A 16,542-nucleotide genomic window follows, 5' to 3' on the forward strand; every position below is an offset into this window, starting at 1 on the left:
GTTGTTCTGATGAGAAAGTGGGGAATGAGTGGGATCACCTTCATAGAAGGAAGTTCGGGACGGCAGTTTCACCTCTCTGGGAACATTGATCACGCTCTTACTGATTTCTTCAAGCTTTGCTTCAAGTCCGACCCCAGAGAAGATCAACTCCGAGCAAAGTGGCGCAGCGGACGTGTGCTGGACCCCTAACCCAGAGGTCTATGGATCTAAACCATCCTCTGCTATTTATATTCTCACTCACACGAAACGGAAACAGGTTGCTATTTGTCAGCAGCACATCTGCCTTTTTCTTTATTAGTATCAAAGTTTTGCTTTCAGTCTGATCCGCTCTTTGGCACCGGTTCTTCAGCTACCCACAGTACAGTCGAGGAGACTAAGTTGACTTCTCCCAGAACATTCTTCTGGATCCTCTAGTGGATGAACGGTCACCTGTTTGGACACTGGAGGGGTTCTTCGGCTACTTGTCCGTGAAAGCAGCACCGGAAGCAGCTGTGGAGAGATATTGCAGTCGCCAGAATGCAACTCTCCAATTGTATACTTCACGTCGCTCAGATCTTAGACTCTCAATATCTTCGTGTGAGGAACAGGTAGAGCGGGAATTCGGTTCTTGTTGATTGGAGCAAACTGATCAATGCAGCAATGAGAAGCTCCTTAATCCCCAGCGGGTTGGATAAGGATGGCACTCAGATGCAGGACTCTGGCTCGGGATCAAAAGTAGGGAAAGCATCTATTGTTTGAAATGAAGTGACGATGAAGATAGAATTTATGTCGATTTGTGCATGGATTTCAGTTTGGACGACAGCCGAGTGGTCTAAGCTGCTGCGTTCAGATCGAAGTCTTTCCTAGAGGCGTGGGTTCGACTCCCACTCCTGATATTGCCTTTTTCTCCATGAGGTTAAATTTCTCCAGCAAGATTTTCAACATCAGGAAGATCCAATACCTCCCTTTGAGTGGAAAAGCGTTGGTCTCAGGGCATGAGATTCCTGTTTAAATATGCACAGCAAGACCCCACCGGCAAAAGCGCAGTTAATGGCTCGATAATCTGCTTCAGTGACTCTGGTTGATGAATTAATATTGAGCACAGGACTCCGGGTACAATTCGTCTTATCTTCTTGTAAATAGTCTGGCTGGTTAGAATGTTCACATCCGTCCGAGAGGGGAAGTTGGAAACTCGGTTTCTATTGTGATTTACTGCTGGTTAAAACTTTATTTCCTTATTGGCCCCCTGTGAGGTATTACTGGATATCGTTATTTCTCTATATTGCCCCTCTGTTGGGTACTATTGGATAACGTTTCCAGTCCAGCTTTGACAAATGGTTACCTGGACTTTAAAGCCTTTTCTCTGTGGCTCCCTATGTGTGAGCTTTACAATGTTGTAATGTGTCATGCTATCTCCTTCATTCTTGGGACTAATGTCGGGATGAGACTGCAAGAATGTTTCTGATAGGTATTTGCTGCAAAGCAAACAGGAACGTGCGTTATGTTTTCTTTTTGTGACAGGGAGAATGTAAATAGCAGAGAATAGCCACGATTCCCTGACGTCGGGCTAATGCCCCAACACGCCTCCGCTGCGGCACTCTTCTCCTTAAACCAGGAGCTACGATTTTACTGCCCTGCGGTAGCCAGACAGCTATTCACTTCCTCATTTTTTCTTTCAACTAGAACACACGTTTGAGCACAGTAATTCTGGTCAGCAAATTTCAGATAATTTACTTGCGTTCTGAATGTTGTTCTGTGAAGGTGATGTGATTTCTTGTGTGACGTTGTTCTGATGCTAAAGTGGGGAGTGACTGGAATCATCTTCATAGAATGAAGTTCGGGGCGGCAGTTTCACCTCTCTGGGAACGTTGATCACGCTGTTATTGATTTCTTCAAACTTTGACTCAAGTCCGACCCCGGACAGGGTCAAGCACGAGCAGCGTGGAGCAGCGGCCCATAACCCAGAGGTCGATGGATCGAAACCATCTTCTGCTATTCATATTCTCACTCACACCAAACGGAAACAAGTCGCTAATTGTCAGCAGCACATCTACCTTTTTCTTTATTAGTATCAACGTTTTACTTACAGTCTGATCCGCTCTTTGACACCTGTTCTTCAGTTACCCACAGTATAGTCGAGGTGACAAAGTTGACTTCTCCCAGAATACTCTTCTGGCGCCTCTCCTGGATGAACGTTCTCCTGTTTGGACACAGGAGGGATTCTTCGGCTACTTGTCTGTGAAAGCAGCACCGGGAGCAGCTGTGGAGAGATTGCAGTCGCCAGGATGCAACTCTCCAATTGGATACTTCACGTCGCTCAGATCTTAGGCTCTCAATATCTTCGAGTGAGGAACAGGTAGAGCGGGAATTCGTCCCTGGTTGATTGGAGAAAACTGATCAATGCAGCAATGATGAGCTCCTTAACCCTCAGCGGCCTGGACAAGGATGACACTCAGATACAGGACTCTGGCTGGTGTTCAAAAGTAGGATAAGCATATCTTGTTTGAAATGGAATGATGATGAAGATAGAATTTGAGTCGATTTGTGCACGGATCTTAGTTTCGGCGACAACGCATCAGGGTGACCGAGCGGTCAAAGGTTCAGGTCGCAGTCTCTTTTGGAAGCGTGGGTGCGAATCCCACTCCTGACATTGACCTTTCCCCCACGAGGTTAAATTTCTCCAGCGAGATTTTCAACCTCACGAATGTCCAATACCTTCCTTTCAATGGAAAAGCGTTGGTCTCAGGACATGAGATTCCTGCTTAAATACGCACAGCAAGACCACACAGGCAAAAGCGCAGTTAATGACTCGATAAGCTGCTTCAGTGACTTTGGTTGAGGAATTAATATTGATCCCTGGACTCCGGGTAAAATTCGTCTTCTCTTGTAAATAGTCCGGCAGGTTCGATTGTTCACATCCGTCCGAGAGGGGAAGATGGGAACTTGGTTTCTATTGTGATTTGTTGCTCGATAAAGCTTTATTTCCTTATATGCCCCCTGTGAGTTATTACTGGATATCGTTATATACCTATATTGCCCCTTTGTGGGGTACTACTGGATATCATATCCGGTCCAGCTTTGACAAAGTGTCATCTGGACTCGAAACGTTAACTCTTTTCTCTCCCTACAGATCTGGTCAGACCTGCTGAGACTTTAAAGCATTTTCTCTGTGGTTCCCTATGTGTGAGCATTACAATGTTGTAATGTGTCATGCTGTCTCTTTCATTCTTGGGTTTAATGTCGGGATGAGACTGCAAGAAAGTTTCTGATAGCTATTTGCTGCAAAGCAAACAGGAACGTGCGTTATTTTTACTTTTCGTGTCAGGGAGGATGTAAATAGCAGAGAATACCCTCGATTCCTCGACCTCGGGCTAATGACCCAACACGCTTCCGCTGCGGCACTCTGCTCCTTAAACCAGGAGCTACAACATTACTGCCCTGCGGTAGCCACACAACTATTCACTTCCTCATTTTTTCTTTCAACAAGAACACATGTTTGAGCACACTGATTCTGGTCAGCTTAGTTCAGATAATTTACTTTCGTGCTGAATGGCTGTTCTGTGAAGGTGATGTGATTTCTTCTGTGACGTTGTTCTGATGGGAAAGTGGGGAGTGACTGGAATCACCTTTATAAAATGAAGTTCGGGGCGGCAGTTTCACCTCTCCGGGTACATTGATCACTCTGTTACTGATTTCTTCAAACTTTGCCTGTATTTATAGAACGAATGCACAAACAATGAAGCGGGAGAATGTATTAAATCAGAGATTGGATATTCTTGTAACCAATATGGCTGTAATGGGAATCCTTCATTTTCCGATAGATCGGGATGAGCTGGGTCGCTCAGTCAAAAATCAGATATCTGGGGATTTAAATGTGATTACTACAATGATAATATTTAACCATGTTAATATTATTTTGCTCCAATTGAAACGTGTCACGAATACATCGTTACCTTGTTGCACAACTTGCTTTCAGCCAGGAGATGGCAGCAGTGCGCAATAGTTTGGGTCTCCTGATTGTGTCCACAGATCTCGACAGGAATGGAGCTGCTGCTTCCCGGGGAGCTGCCAAGCAAGAGGCACAGATATTGACCAACTGCACCCGCTCCAAATAGATTCCCCAAATTACTGAACAAAACAAAAACCAGCACAAATCATATTTTAAGAAACTATGACAGTGACTCTGAAAACAACACACCAACACCTCTGAAAGAATCGATTTGCAGTAATTAATTAAAGATGAACCGTTTCAATATGAGCCGTAATTCCTTACCAGTTCTCAGACAGGCACCGACTGGTTAGAAGTTTGCTTCACTTTTCAAGGTCCGGCTCAATAAAATCAATCACAGGCCCATGATCTGCTTTCCTCCTGGTCTCAGACACATCCACTTTCTACAAGGGCGCACTAACTGGTTTTCAGAGTAAGAGTCAGACTGCAGTCACCTCGTTCTCTCTCGATCCCTGTATCTCAGAACCACCTCACAACCAGGAATGGAACTTCTCACAGAGCCAAGAATGGAATAGTTTGTCGATTCTTCCACTGATTCAGGACCATCCATCACCAGGACGTATTCGTTCAAAAGAGTTGGGGTGAGATGGGGCTGAGTTTCACTGTGTATCCAATCAGTCCCCGGAGAAGCACAAAAACAGTGAGTGAGGGAGAGGGAAGGAAATAAAGAAACAGATAGAGAGATAAAATATGTTCCATTTCTGCCACGATCTTTTTACCCAGAAATACATTCAGCTGAATGAAATCGAACCACGTTTCCATTCGCTGCCGTTGCTGCTTCTCCTTCCAAACGTTGCAGGAAACGTTATTATTTATTGATTGTTGTTTTGAGTGCGAGCTTCTTTATATGTCGTTCAGTTTCCAAAACAAATGCTGACTGAATCAGATATAGGTTCAAACCGTTCATTTACAAACATTCCGATTCAGTTGCTTGCGCGGGGAGTTCAGCAAACACTTCGAATCACAGTCGCTGCGAGCAAGGCTCGAACCAGCGCGGGGAAACCCCACTGGATTTCAAATCCAACGCCTTAACCAGTCTGCCATCGCAGCTGTGTCCAGTGTGTCATTCACTAGTAATTTGGTCGATAGAATAAATTCTAAAACCAGCCTGGAATCACTCCAGGAAGTTATTGCATTCAAACGATCAACGGGGCCCCGGTGTTTATGTGAGGAGGGGTTGAATCTTCGTGGAAAATGACCATTGGATTTGGAGAGACGCCTTGAGAGACTCGAAAACCTCAGCTCCCTAAACGCACAATTCCACCGATTAAATAGATTGTGGAACAACATCAGTTACATTGGAAATATATTAGAAATTCAAATGGAACAGGACCACACTTTACTGTCTGGAAGAAAATTTAAATGATGAAATCTAGAAATTACAGCACAGAAGGAGACCTGTGCAGGCCGAACGGTCATCTGATGACCTGATGACGCAACTAAAACGGTCACGTGTCGGGATTCCGGCAGTTCCCCGGATCGCGGTCAGAGCACAAGCCAGGAGGAGCTGCTCAATTATTAAGTCAGTTATTTTTTATTACATGTCATTGGTCGCCAGTCATTGAGAGACCAGCATTTCTACATGGTGTCAGGCGTGGGCAGTATGGCAGAAGGACTTCACCGCATCAACATGCTTGTATCACAGAATCGTAGAATATCCAGCTCAGAAGTAGGCCATTCGGCCCAACAAGTCAGCACTGACCCTCCGAATGAGCACCGCAGCAACTCTCTTCAAGAAGCGGTTTAATAAATAGCGCATCAGCAGCCCGGCTCGCTCAGTCGGTAGAGCATGGGACACTTAATCCCAGGATCGTGGGTTCGAGCCCCACGTTGGGCGCTTTCTTGTTATTATCTGAACATGTTGATGCTGAATGAACTGTCTTCATAACAGGAACACAAGGTTATGTCCCTTGACTGGGAATCCAGAGATCGAAACGAACCTTGTGACAAAATTTAATAAATATGGAATTAAAATTGCTTCTCAGTAACGGCGCAGAAAGGTTCTGCTTCCGACGGATCTTACTTCCACAACTGGGAACACATTGCACAACAGATAATGATTTGACACAACTACAGTGAAGATCTGTCACCGGCAGTGTCACGGTTCCATGGCAGAGAGCACGGTTACACAGCAGAGAGCTCAGTTACACAGCAAGATATAATTTTACAAACAGGGCCTCTCTGTGTGCAGCAGAAAACACATTTTCCTAAAAAAACAGTTTCTCCATCTCGGTACCTTTTCTGTGTGTCATTGTATGTGTGTCCTGATAGTCTCTTCCTGATTTTTTGTGTATCTTTCTCTGTCTGTTACAGCAGTGCTGCTGTTCTGTATTAATCTCACTTTTCCCAAACAGTAATTGTGATTGATAGATACAGAAACATTTCCAAACTGACATTCAGTACCAATGTCTGATAGAGACTGAAACCCACCCTCACATACAGTACCAGACATTGACTCATCATGAAGGAATCCTGCTCTCACAAACTGTTGAGACTGAGGTGCAGAGTGTTCCCTCCACTCGCGAACACTACCTGTGATTTACAGAGACAGAACACATCTCAGTCAGGTGAGTAGCGGAGTGTGATGGGTACGACGTGTATTCCACAATCACCTTCTCTGCGCCAGATAATCAGATGCAGACGACATGCGGCGTCTGTGTTGGTTTAACAAGGGTTTTACCCAAGAACAGGAACAGATTTACACAATATCAGGGTATAAGACGTAGGAGCAGAAGTAGGCCATTCAGCCCATCGAATATGCTCCGCATTTCAATGAGATCATGCTTGATCTGATATATGACGTGTTATGGCCTTATACAGTGGCACATTATCACAGTGGTTACCTCACAGCGCCCGCGATCTGGGTTCAATTCCAGCCTTTGGTCACTGACTGTGTGGAGTTTGCACTTTCTCTCCGTGTCTGTGTGGGTTCCCTCCGGGTGCTCCGATTTCCTCGCACAGTCCAAATATGTGCGGGTTAGGTGAACTGTCCATGCTAAATTGCCCCTTAGTGTTCAGAAAGTTGGGTGTTGTTACAGGGATGTGATGGGGACACAGAGGCTCTTTCAGAATATCGTTGCAGAGTCCATTGGCAGAATGGCCTCCTTTTACATTTTCATGATCTCATGATAATGCTCATGTCCACTTTCCCGGCATTTTATCTCTAGATTTCATGATGAACCTTTAAAACCAGCAATCCAACCAAGCCCCAGGTAGCGGTAACTCCTCAATGGTCGTTAATTTCCCGGCTGTCAGTCATTTGGCCAGTCTTGAGTGAAGTCAAATCCTGGAAATGTCATACATTGATCCAGTTCTAAAGTAAATTAAGTCACTCTAGTCCCTGATGACCATAGGCCCTTTGAGGGTAAGATCTGACTGGTGGTGATTTAACCTGAGGATCACCATACCTCAGGCGAGGAGCAATAATAATAATACTAATAATCTCCTATTGTCACAAGTAAGCTTCAATCGAGGTTCTGTGAAAAGCCCCGAGTCGCCACATCCCGGCGCCGGTTCGGGGAGGCTGGAACGGGAATTGTGAGATGGCGGGGTTTTCATGTTTCAGGTCTAGTATAACCGTGTGATCTGAATCTAATTAATTTGGTTTTCCTTCTGCTAATCTTGTCTCACAGTGAGGCAAACCTCACTGATTGGATAGACGAGTGATCGTCTTCTCATGGACGGACCCGCTGATTATGCAGGCATATCCTGTGTGGTAGGATTTAGCTCCAACTCAATCTATAAGTTTGTGGATGATACCACTGCGGTAGGTCGTATCGCAAACAATGACGAATCAGATACAGGACGTAGATAAATCACAATGTTGCATAGTGCACTGTCATGTGATTGTACCTTTAAGACCTAGCTGTTTAAGCAATGTACATTTAAGAAAACAGTGAGGTCAGAGAGTGGGTGGAGCTCGGCTTTAGGTCAGCCATTTTGCAGATTTTTACTTTCTTTTTAAAAAGCAGCTTGTGTGTGTCTGTGTGTTTCCAGAGAGCTGCAAGTTTGAAAAGAGATTGGGAGTGTCTTCGTTTGCAGGGAGCTGGATCTCTGACATAAAAGACCATCTCTGGATCATTTGGGTGATTTAAACTGATAATTATAAAACCTTTAACCTGATGTGATTCTGTTTAAAGGTGTTAAGTCTCTTGGAAGTTTGAAGGAACATTTTAAGGAATTATTTACTGTTGCAATATTTTCTGAGTTAACTTTGAAGTAAGGGGTGTTAAGAGATCCTATGTTTATTTAAGATGTGAAGTTGAGTTCATGGAATAAACAGTGTTTTGTGTTTAAAAGCCCACGTGTCCATAATTGGAGAATAACAATACAGCTAGGGAAAAAGCCGTGTGCTAGGAAAAGCAACAAATCCATTAAAGGGAGAGGTTGGTTGAACTCCATGATACATTTTGGGGTTCTGAAAACGCCTCACCCATAAAAATTGGGGGCTCATCCGGGATAAAAGTCTATCTATTGGATTGGCTTTTGTGAACTTAAAGACAGTGAAGGATTGTTGCTTTTCCGGTGTGGTATTTTAGTTTACGTGGGGAGAGTGTTGTGAACAATGTCTCTTTCAGAGGCTCAGAAGTTTTTGGGGGTAGAGAATGTCACACGTAGTACTTTACGGGCAGAAACGAAAAGCAGACTGTTAGATTTGGCAAGAACATTGCAGTTAACCTTACCTGACAAAATGCGAAAAGATGAAGTAATTATGGCGGTGGTTAAGCATTTAAAGTTGCATGCGATAGAGTTTGACTCATTGGAAATGGCAAAAATTCAGTTGCAAATTAAACAAATGGAACATGAGAAAGAATTAAAGCGGCTTGAATACGAGAGGGAGAGAGAGGAAAAAGAAAGAGAAAGAGAGAGAGAGAGGAAAAAGAAAAGGAGAGAGCAGAAAGGAGAAAAGAAAGAATAGTCCTAGCAGAAAAAAAGAAAGGGAAACACAGATTAGGGAAAAAGATAAAGAGAGCGAGTTTGAACTTCAGAAAATGGCCATGAAACATGACAATCAGTTAACATTGGCAGACGTAAAGGGTTACGTACAGTTGGATGACAGTGATGAGGATAGTGAGAAAGCGCGTCATAGTCGAAGGCTTGATGGGAATCTATTTAAATATGTCCAAGCATTGCCACGGTTTGACGAGAAGGAAGTGGAAGCCTTTTTCATTTCATTTCAGAAGGTAGCTAAACAAATGAAATGGCACAGGACTTGTGGGTGTTACAGATTCAAACAAAGCTGGTAGGTAGAGCTAGTGAAGTGTTTGCATCACGACCGGAGGTGGAATCTGGAACGTATGAGCAGGTGAAGAAATCCATCTGAAGTGTATATGAGCTAATGCCTGAAGCTTACAGGCTAAGGTTTAGACATTTAAGGAAAGAATTTGGTCAAACATACATGGAGTTTGAAAGGCTGAAACAGAGTAATTTTGATAGGTGGATAAGGGCTTTGAAAATAGACCAAATGTATTAAGTTCTCAGAAAATTATACTTTTGGAGGAGTTTAAAAATTCATTTCCTGATGTAGTGAGAACTCATAGAATCATAGAATCATAGAAGTTTACAGCATGGAAACAGGCCCTTCGGCCCAACCAGTCCATGCCGCCCAGTTTTTACCATTAAGCTAGCCCCAGTTGCCCGCACTTGGCCCATAACCCTCTATACCCATCTTACCCATGTAACTATCCAAATGCTTTTCAAAAGACACAATTGTACCCGCCTCTACTACTACCTCTGGCAGCCCATTCCAGACATTCACTACCCTCTGAGTGAAGAAATTGCCCCTCTGGGCCCTTCTGAATCTCTCCCCTCTCACCTTAAACCTATGCCCTCTAGTTTTAGACTCCCCTACCTTTGGGAAAAGATGTTGACTATCTACCTTATCTATGCCCCTCATTATTTTATATACCTCTATAAGATCACCCATAAGCCTCCTACGCTCCAGGGAAAAAAGTCCCAGTCTATCCAGCCTCTCCTTATAACTCAAACCATCAAGTCCCGGCAACATCCTAGTAAATCTTTTCTGCACTCTTTCTAGTTTAATAATATCCTTTCTATAATAGGGTGACCAGAACTGCACACAGTATTCCAAGTGTGGCCGTACCAATGTCTTGTACAACTTCAACAAGGCGTCCCAACTCCTGTATTCAATGTTCTGACCAATGAAACCAAGCATGCCGAATGCCTTCTTCACCACCCTGTCCACCTGCGACTCCACCTTCAAGGAGCTATGAATCTGTACTCCTAGATCTCTTTGTTCTATAACTCTCCCCAACGCCATACCATTAACTGAGTAGGTCCTGGCCTGATTCGATCTGCCAAAAGGCCATTCGTCGGCCCACTGGCCTAATTGATCAAGATCCCGTTGCAATCCTAGATAACCTTCTTCACTATCCACTGTGCCACCAATCTTGGTGTCATCTGCAAACTTACTAACCATGCCTCCTAAATTCTCATCCAAATCATTAATATAAATCACAAATAACAGTGGACCCAGCACCGATCCCTGAGGCACACCACTGGTCACAGGCCTCCAGTTTGAAAAACAACCTTCTACAACCACTCTCTGCCTTCTGTCGTCCAGCCAATTTTGAATCCAATTGGCAACCTCACCCTGGATCCCGTGAGCTTTAACCTTCTGCAACAACCTACCATGCGGTACCTTGTCAAAGGCTTTGCTAAAGTCCATGTAGACAACGTCTACTGCACTGCCCTCATCTACCTTCTTGGTCACCCCCTCAAAAAACTCAATCAAATTTGTGAGACATGATTTTCCACGCACAAAGCCATGCTGACTGCCCCGAATCAGTCCTTGCCTCTCTAAATGCTTGTAGATCCTGTCTCTCAGAATACCTTCTAGCAACTTACCTACTACAGACGTTAGGCTCACCGGTCTGTAGTTCCCAGGCTTTTCCCTGCTGCCCTTCTTAAACAAAGGCACAACATTCGCCACTCTCCAATCTTCAGGCACCTCACCTGTGGCTGCCGATGATTCAAATATCTCTGTTAGGGGACCCGCAATTTCCTCCCTAGCCTCCCACAACATCCTGGGATACATTTCATCAGGTCCCGGGGATTTATCTACCTTGATGCGCTTTAAGACTTCCAGCACCTCCTCCTCTGTAATATGCACACTTCTCAAGACATCACTATTTATTTCCCTTAGTTTCCTAACATCCATGCCTTTCTCCACCGTGAATACCGATGAGAAATATTCATTCAGGATCTCACCCAACTCTTGTGGCTCTGCACATAGATGTCCTTGTTGATCCGGAAGAGGCCCTACTCTGTCCCTAGTTACTCTTTTCCCCTTTATGTATCTGTAGAATCTCTTTGGATTCTCCCTTGCATTATTTGCCAAAGCAATTTCATGTCCCCTTTTTGATCTCCTGATTTCCCTCTTAACTTTATTTCGACAATCTCTATACTCTTCAAGGGATCCACTTGATCCCAGTTGCTTATGTACGTCATATGCCTCCTTCTTCTTTTTGACCAGAGTCTCAATATCTCGAGTCATCCAGGGTTCCCTACTTCTACCAGCCTTGCCCTTCACTCTAAAGGGAATGTGTGTACCCTGCACCCTGGTTAACACATTTTTAAAAGCCTCCCATTTACCAGCCGTCCCTTTGCCTGCCAACAGTCTCCCCCAATCTACCTCTGCAAGTTCCTGTCTGATACCATCAAAATTGGCCTTGCCCCAATTAAGAATTTTAACTCTTGGGCCAGACCTATCATTCTCCATAGCTATCTTAAAACTAATGGAGTTATGGTCACTTGTCCCAAAGTGATCCCTCACTAGCACTTCTGTCACTTGCCCTTCCTTATTTCCCAAGACGAGGTCAAGTTTTGCCCCCTCTCTAGTCGGTCCATCCACATACTGAATGAGAAATTCCTCCTGAATACACTCAACGAATTTCCCTCCATCCAAGCCCCTAATGCTATGGCTGTCCCAGTCAATGTTGGGAAACTTAAAGTCCCCTACTACTACCACCCTATTATTCTTGCAGCTATCTGTAATCGCCTTACATACTTGCTCCTCAATTTCCCGCTGACTATTTAGGGGCCTGTAGTACAGTCCTACCAAGGTGATCTCTCCATTCTTATTTTTCAGTTCCACCCATATAGACTCAGTGGGCGAACCCTCGGACATATCCCCTCTAAAAACTGCCGTGATGTTCTCCCTAATCAAAAACGCCACTCCCCCTCCTCTCTTACCTCCTGTTCTATCCTTTCTATAGCATCTGTACCCCGGAACATTGAGCTGCCAGTCCTGCCCCTCCCTTAGCCATGTTTCAGTCATAGCTATAATATCCCAGTCCCTTGTGCCCATCCATGCCCTGAGTTCATTCGCTTTGCCCGTCAGGCCCCTTGCATTGAAATAAATGCAGTTTAATGTAGACTTTCCTTGCTCTCTGCCCTGCTTTCTCTGGTCATGCTTTACACACTCTCCCTTCCTGCCTTTTGTTTCTGTCCCCACTGACTTCCTACATCGGTTCCCATCCCCCTGCCACATTAGTTTAAACCCTCCCCAACTGCACTAGCAAACACCCCCCCGAGAACATTGGTTCCGGTCCCACCCAGATGCAGACCGTCCGATTTGTACAGGTCCCACCTCCCCCAGAACCGGTCCCAATGTCCCAGGAATTTGAAACCCTCCCTCTTGCACCATCTCTCAAGCCACGTATTCATCCTAGCTATCCTGTCATTCCTACTCTGACTATCACGTGGCACTGGTAACAATCCTGAGATTACTACCTTTGAGGTCCTACTATTTAGTTTAACTCCTAACTCCCTAAATTCAGCTTGTAGGACCTCATCCCGTTTTTTTACCTATATCGTTGGTGCCTATATGCACCACGACAGCTGGCTGTTCACCCTCCCCCTCCAGAATGCCCTGCAGCCGCTCCGAGACATTCTTGACCCTTGCACCAGGGAGGCAACATACCAACCTGGATTGTCGTTTGCGTCCGCAGAAACGCCTGTCTATTCCCCTTACAATTGAATCCCCTATCACTATAGCTCTGCCACTCTTTTTCCCGTCCTTCTGTGCAGCAGAGCCAGCCACGGTGCCATGAACCTGGCTGCTGCCACCTTCCCCTGGTGAGCCATCTCCCCCAACAGTTTCCAAAACGGTAAATCTGTTTTGGAGGGAGATGACCGTAGGGGATCCCTGCACTGCCTTCCTACTCTTCCTCTGTCTGTTGGTCACCCATTCCCTATCTGCCTCAGTAATTTTAATCTGCGGTGTGACCAACTCACTGAATGTGCTATCCACAACTTCCTCAGCATCGCGGATGCTCCAAAGTGAGTCCATCCGCAGCTCCAGAGCCGTCAAGCGGTCTAACAGGAGCTGCAGTTGGACACACTTCTTGCAGATGAAGGAGTCAGGGACACCAGAAGGGTCCCTGACTTGCCACATCTCACAAGAGGAGCATGACACGGGTCTGAGCTCTCCTGCCATGACTTAAACCTGAAGTTAAATTTGAACTACACTACACAGCTAAGAGAAAGTCAAAGAGAGAGAAATCACTTACCAGTCACAAGCCAATCACTTACCTGCTGGCTGTGATGTAATTGCTCGCGAGACTCCCTCACAGGTCTGCTTCTCTGCACCTCCTTAAGATGAGCACCAAATTCCCTTAACTAGTTAATTAATTTACTTAATTAATTGGATTTTTTTTTTTTTGAAACTCAACCCCAAACACCAAACTCCAAAAAAACACAGCCCTCACTCACCTCTTACCCGAACTCAGCCTTACCCAAACTCAGATACACTCTGTTTTCCTCCAGCACTCTGTTTCTATAGGCACTTCAGCCACACGCTTTGTATCCTTCCTGATCTACAGTCGGCCAATAGGCCTGCTCCCGAAACTGATTTCCCGAAACTAACAGCTGACCTGCAAGGTAAGGAAGTTGTTAAGCAGTACTTACCAAATTCTCACTCGGTCTGTATCTCTCTCACTCAGGCTGTGTCTCCTTGACCTGCGCAATGCTTACTAATGTGCGCTTTCTGTCTGTCTTTTATACAGACTTTAGGATGACTCACACTAAAACTTCAAAGAGAGGAATGTGTACCTTTGTGCCCCTCAACAGGCCTCAGGTGACTGCCAGATAACTGCCTCTCAGCAATTAGGGTGGGGGCAGCTTCAGCCAATCAGACACTAATCTACACTGCACTTTTAACTGAAAAACAGCAAAATTAGATGAACCACTTACCTTTCCTGGTTACCTCACTGCACCAAATTACCAAATTCTCACTCGGTCTGTATCTCTCTCACTCAGGCTGTGTCTCCTTGACCTGCGCAATGCTTACTAATGTGCGCTTTCTGTCTGACTTTTATACAGACTTTAGGATGACTCACACTAAAACTGTATCTCATGTGGAAGAACAGGGGGTTAAAACTGCGAGATTAGTAGCAGAAATGGCAGATGATTATGAATTAGTTCATAATTCAAAGATTGTTTTCCGACATCAGTTTCAGCCGATGAGGGATAGAAACTGGGGACATGAGAAATACTCAAGTGGTAAAGGTAAAGGTGATATGATGGGAGACAATAAAGGGAGTGTACCTCTGATTGAAAAAGAAATCCAGGAGGGTGGAAAAGAAATGAAAAGTTTCAAATGTTTTCACTGTAACAAACTAGGCCATGTAAAGTCACAGTGTTGGTGGTTGAAGACAAGCACTGAGAAGGGTGATGTGGTAAAACAGGATAAGACGGTGGGGTTTGTAAGAGTGGTAAAGAAAATCCCAAGGGACGCGAAGGAGGTGCAAACAATTGTACAGCCTGTTCAAGAAGCAATTGTTAAGAAGGTGCCAGATGTATTTAAATAATTTACTTGTGTGGGTAAAATTTACTTATGTGTATTAGGAGGCGCAGGTGAAGAAGTCACAATGTTTTGAGATACAGTGGCTAGTCAATCTTTAATGGTAAGAGATGAGGAATTATGTAGTTTGGGAAGAATGTTGCCAGAAAAGGTGGTGATATGTGGAATTCAGGATGAAAGGAGTCGCGTTCCCTTGTATAAGGTGAGGTTGGAAAGTCCAGTGAAGAATGGTGAAGAGGTAGTAGGAGTAATAGATAAACTATCTTGTCCAGGAATACAGTTTATCTTGGGTAATGATATAGCTGCATCGCAGGTGGGAGTGATGCCTACTGTGGTTGATAAGACAGTGGAAAATCAGTCAACTGAAGTGTTGAAGGACGAATATCCTGGGATTTGTCCGGATTTTGTAGTAACAAGGTCGCAAAGTTACAGGTTAAGGCAAGAGGAGAAATCAAAGAGTAAAGATGAAGTTGAAGTGCAATTATCAGCAACAATGTTTGATCAGATGGTTGAAAAAGAACAGGAACAGGTGGAGGATGAGGCGGATATTTTTAGTTCAGGAAAATTGGCGGAGTTATAACAGAAAGATGTAGAAATAAAACGGATATATCAGAAAGCAGATACAGAAGAGGAATCTGAGAGTATACCAGTGTGTTATTACCGTAAAAATGATGTCCTGATGAGAAAATGGAGACCTGTACATATGCAGGCAGATGAAACGTGGGCAGAAGATCATCAAGTAGTATTGCCGATAGGGTATAGAAAGGAGGTGTTGCAAGTTGCACATGAGGTACCAGTGGGAGGTCATTTGGGAATAGGGAAAACACCAGCTAAAATACAGAATTTTTTTATTGGCCTGGACTACATTAAGATGTAGTTAAATTTTGTAAATCATGTCGCACATGTCAAGTGATAGGGAACTCTCAAGCAGTGACAAAACCAGCGCCCTTAATACCCATTCCAGCATTTAAGGAACCTTTTACAAGGATCCTAATCCATTGTGTAGGACCTCTTCCTAAACAAAAAGTGGGAATCAATATCTTTTGACTGTAATGGATGTGTCTACTAGGTTTCCAGAGGCCATTCCAGTACGTAATATTACAGCTAAAAGGATTGTGGAGGAGTTACTTCAATTCTTTACTAGATATAGACTACCACCAGAAATTCAATCCGATCAAAGAACTAATTTTACTTCAAAGTTATTCAAAGAAGTTATGGATAGCTTAGGAATAAAGCAATTTAAATCAACTGCGTCCCATCCAGAATCGCAGAGAGCGTCAGAAAGGTTGCAACAGACATTAACGCCAATGTTGAGGCCGTACTGTCAAGGTTATCCAGAGGATTGGGATAAATGAATCCCATTCGTATTGTTTGCAATTAGGGTTGCACCTAATGAGTCTACCAAATTTAGTCCTTTTGAACTAGTTTTTGGTCATGAGGTAAGAGGACCGCTTAAATTGATTAAGGAAAAATTGGTGGGTGCGAAATCGGAAGTTACACTATTGGATTACGTGTCAAATTTTAGGAAACGATTAAATAGAGCAGGTGAATTGGCTAGACAACATTTGAAAGTTGCACAAAATGGAATGAAACGGGTAGCGGACAAGAAATCCAAAGTTCGTAGTTTTGCCAGTGGGGATAAAGTTGTTACCAGTGGCAGGGGAGCCTTTAAAAGCTAGGTTTGGTAGGCCGTATCAGATTGAAAGGAAATTAAATGAGGTGAATTAAG

The 16,542-nt window shown here is 44.2% G+C and overlaps 2 non-coding genes across 2 annotated transcripts; one reads left to right on the forward strand and one right to left on the reverse strand.

The window, feature by feature from the left end:
- Window positions 1-4,956: 4,956 nt before the first annotated feature.
- trnas-uga (transfer RNA serine (anticodon UGA)) lies at window positions 4,957-5,038 on the reverse strand. Its single transcript has one exon. It is a non-coding gene; the product is annotated as a tRNA-Ser (tRNA).
- A 714-nt stretch (window positions 5,039-5,752) lies between these two features.
- On the forward strand, window positions 5,753-5,825 carry trnak-cuu (transfer RNA lysine (anticodon CUU)). Its single transcript has one exon. It is a non-coding gene; the product is annotated as a tRNA-Lys (tRNA).
- Window positions 5,826-16,542: the final 10,717 nt, after the last annotated feature.

Source organism: Scyliorhinus torazame, chromosome 24, assembly GCF_047496885.1.
Source record: "Scyliorhinus torazame isolate Kashiwa2021f chromosome 24, sScyTor2.1, whole genome shotgun sequence".
Classification (NCBI taxonomy): Eukaryota; Metazoa; Chordata; class Chondrichthyes; order Carcharhiniformes; family Scyliorhinidae; genus Scyliorhinus; species Scyliorhinus torazame.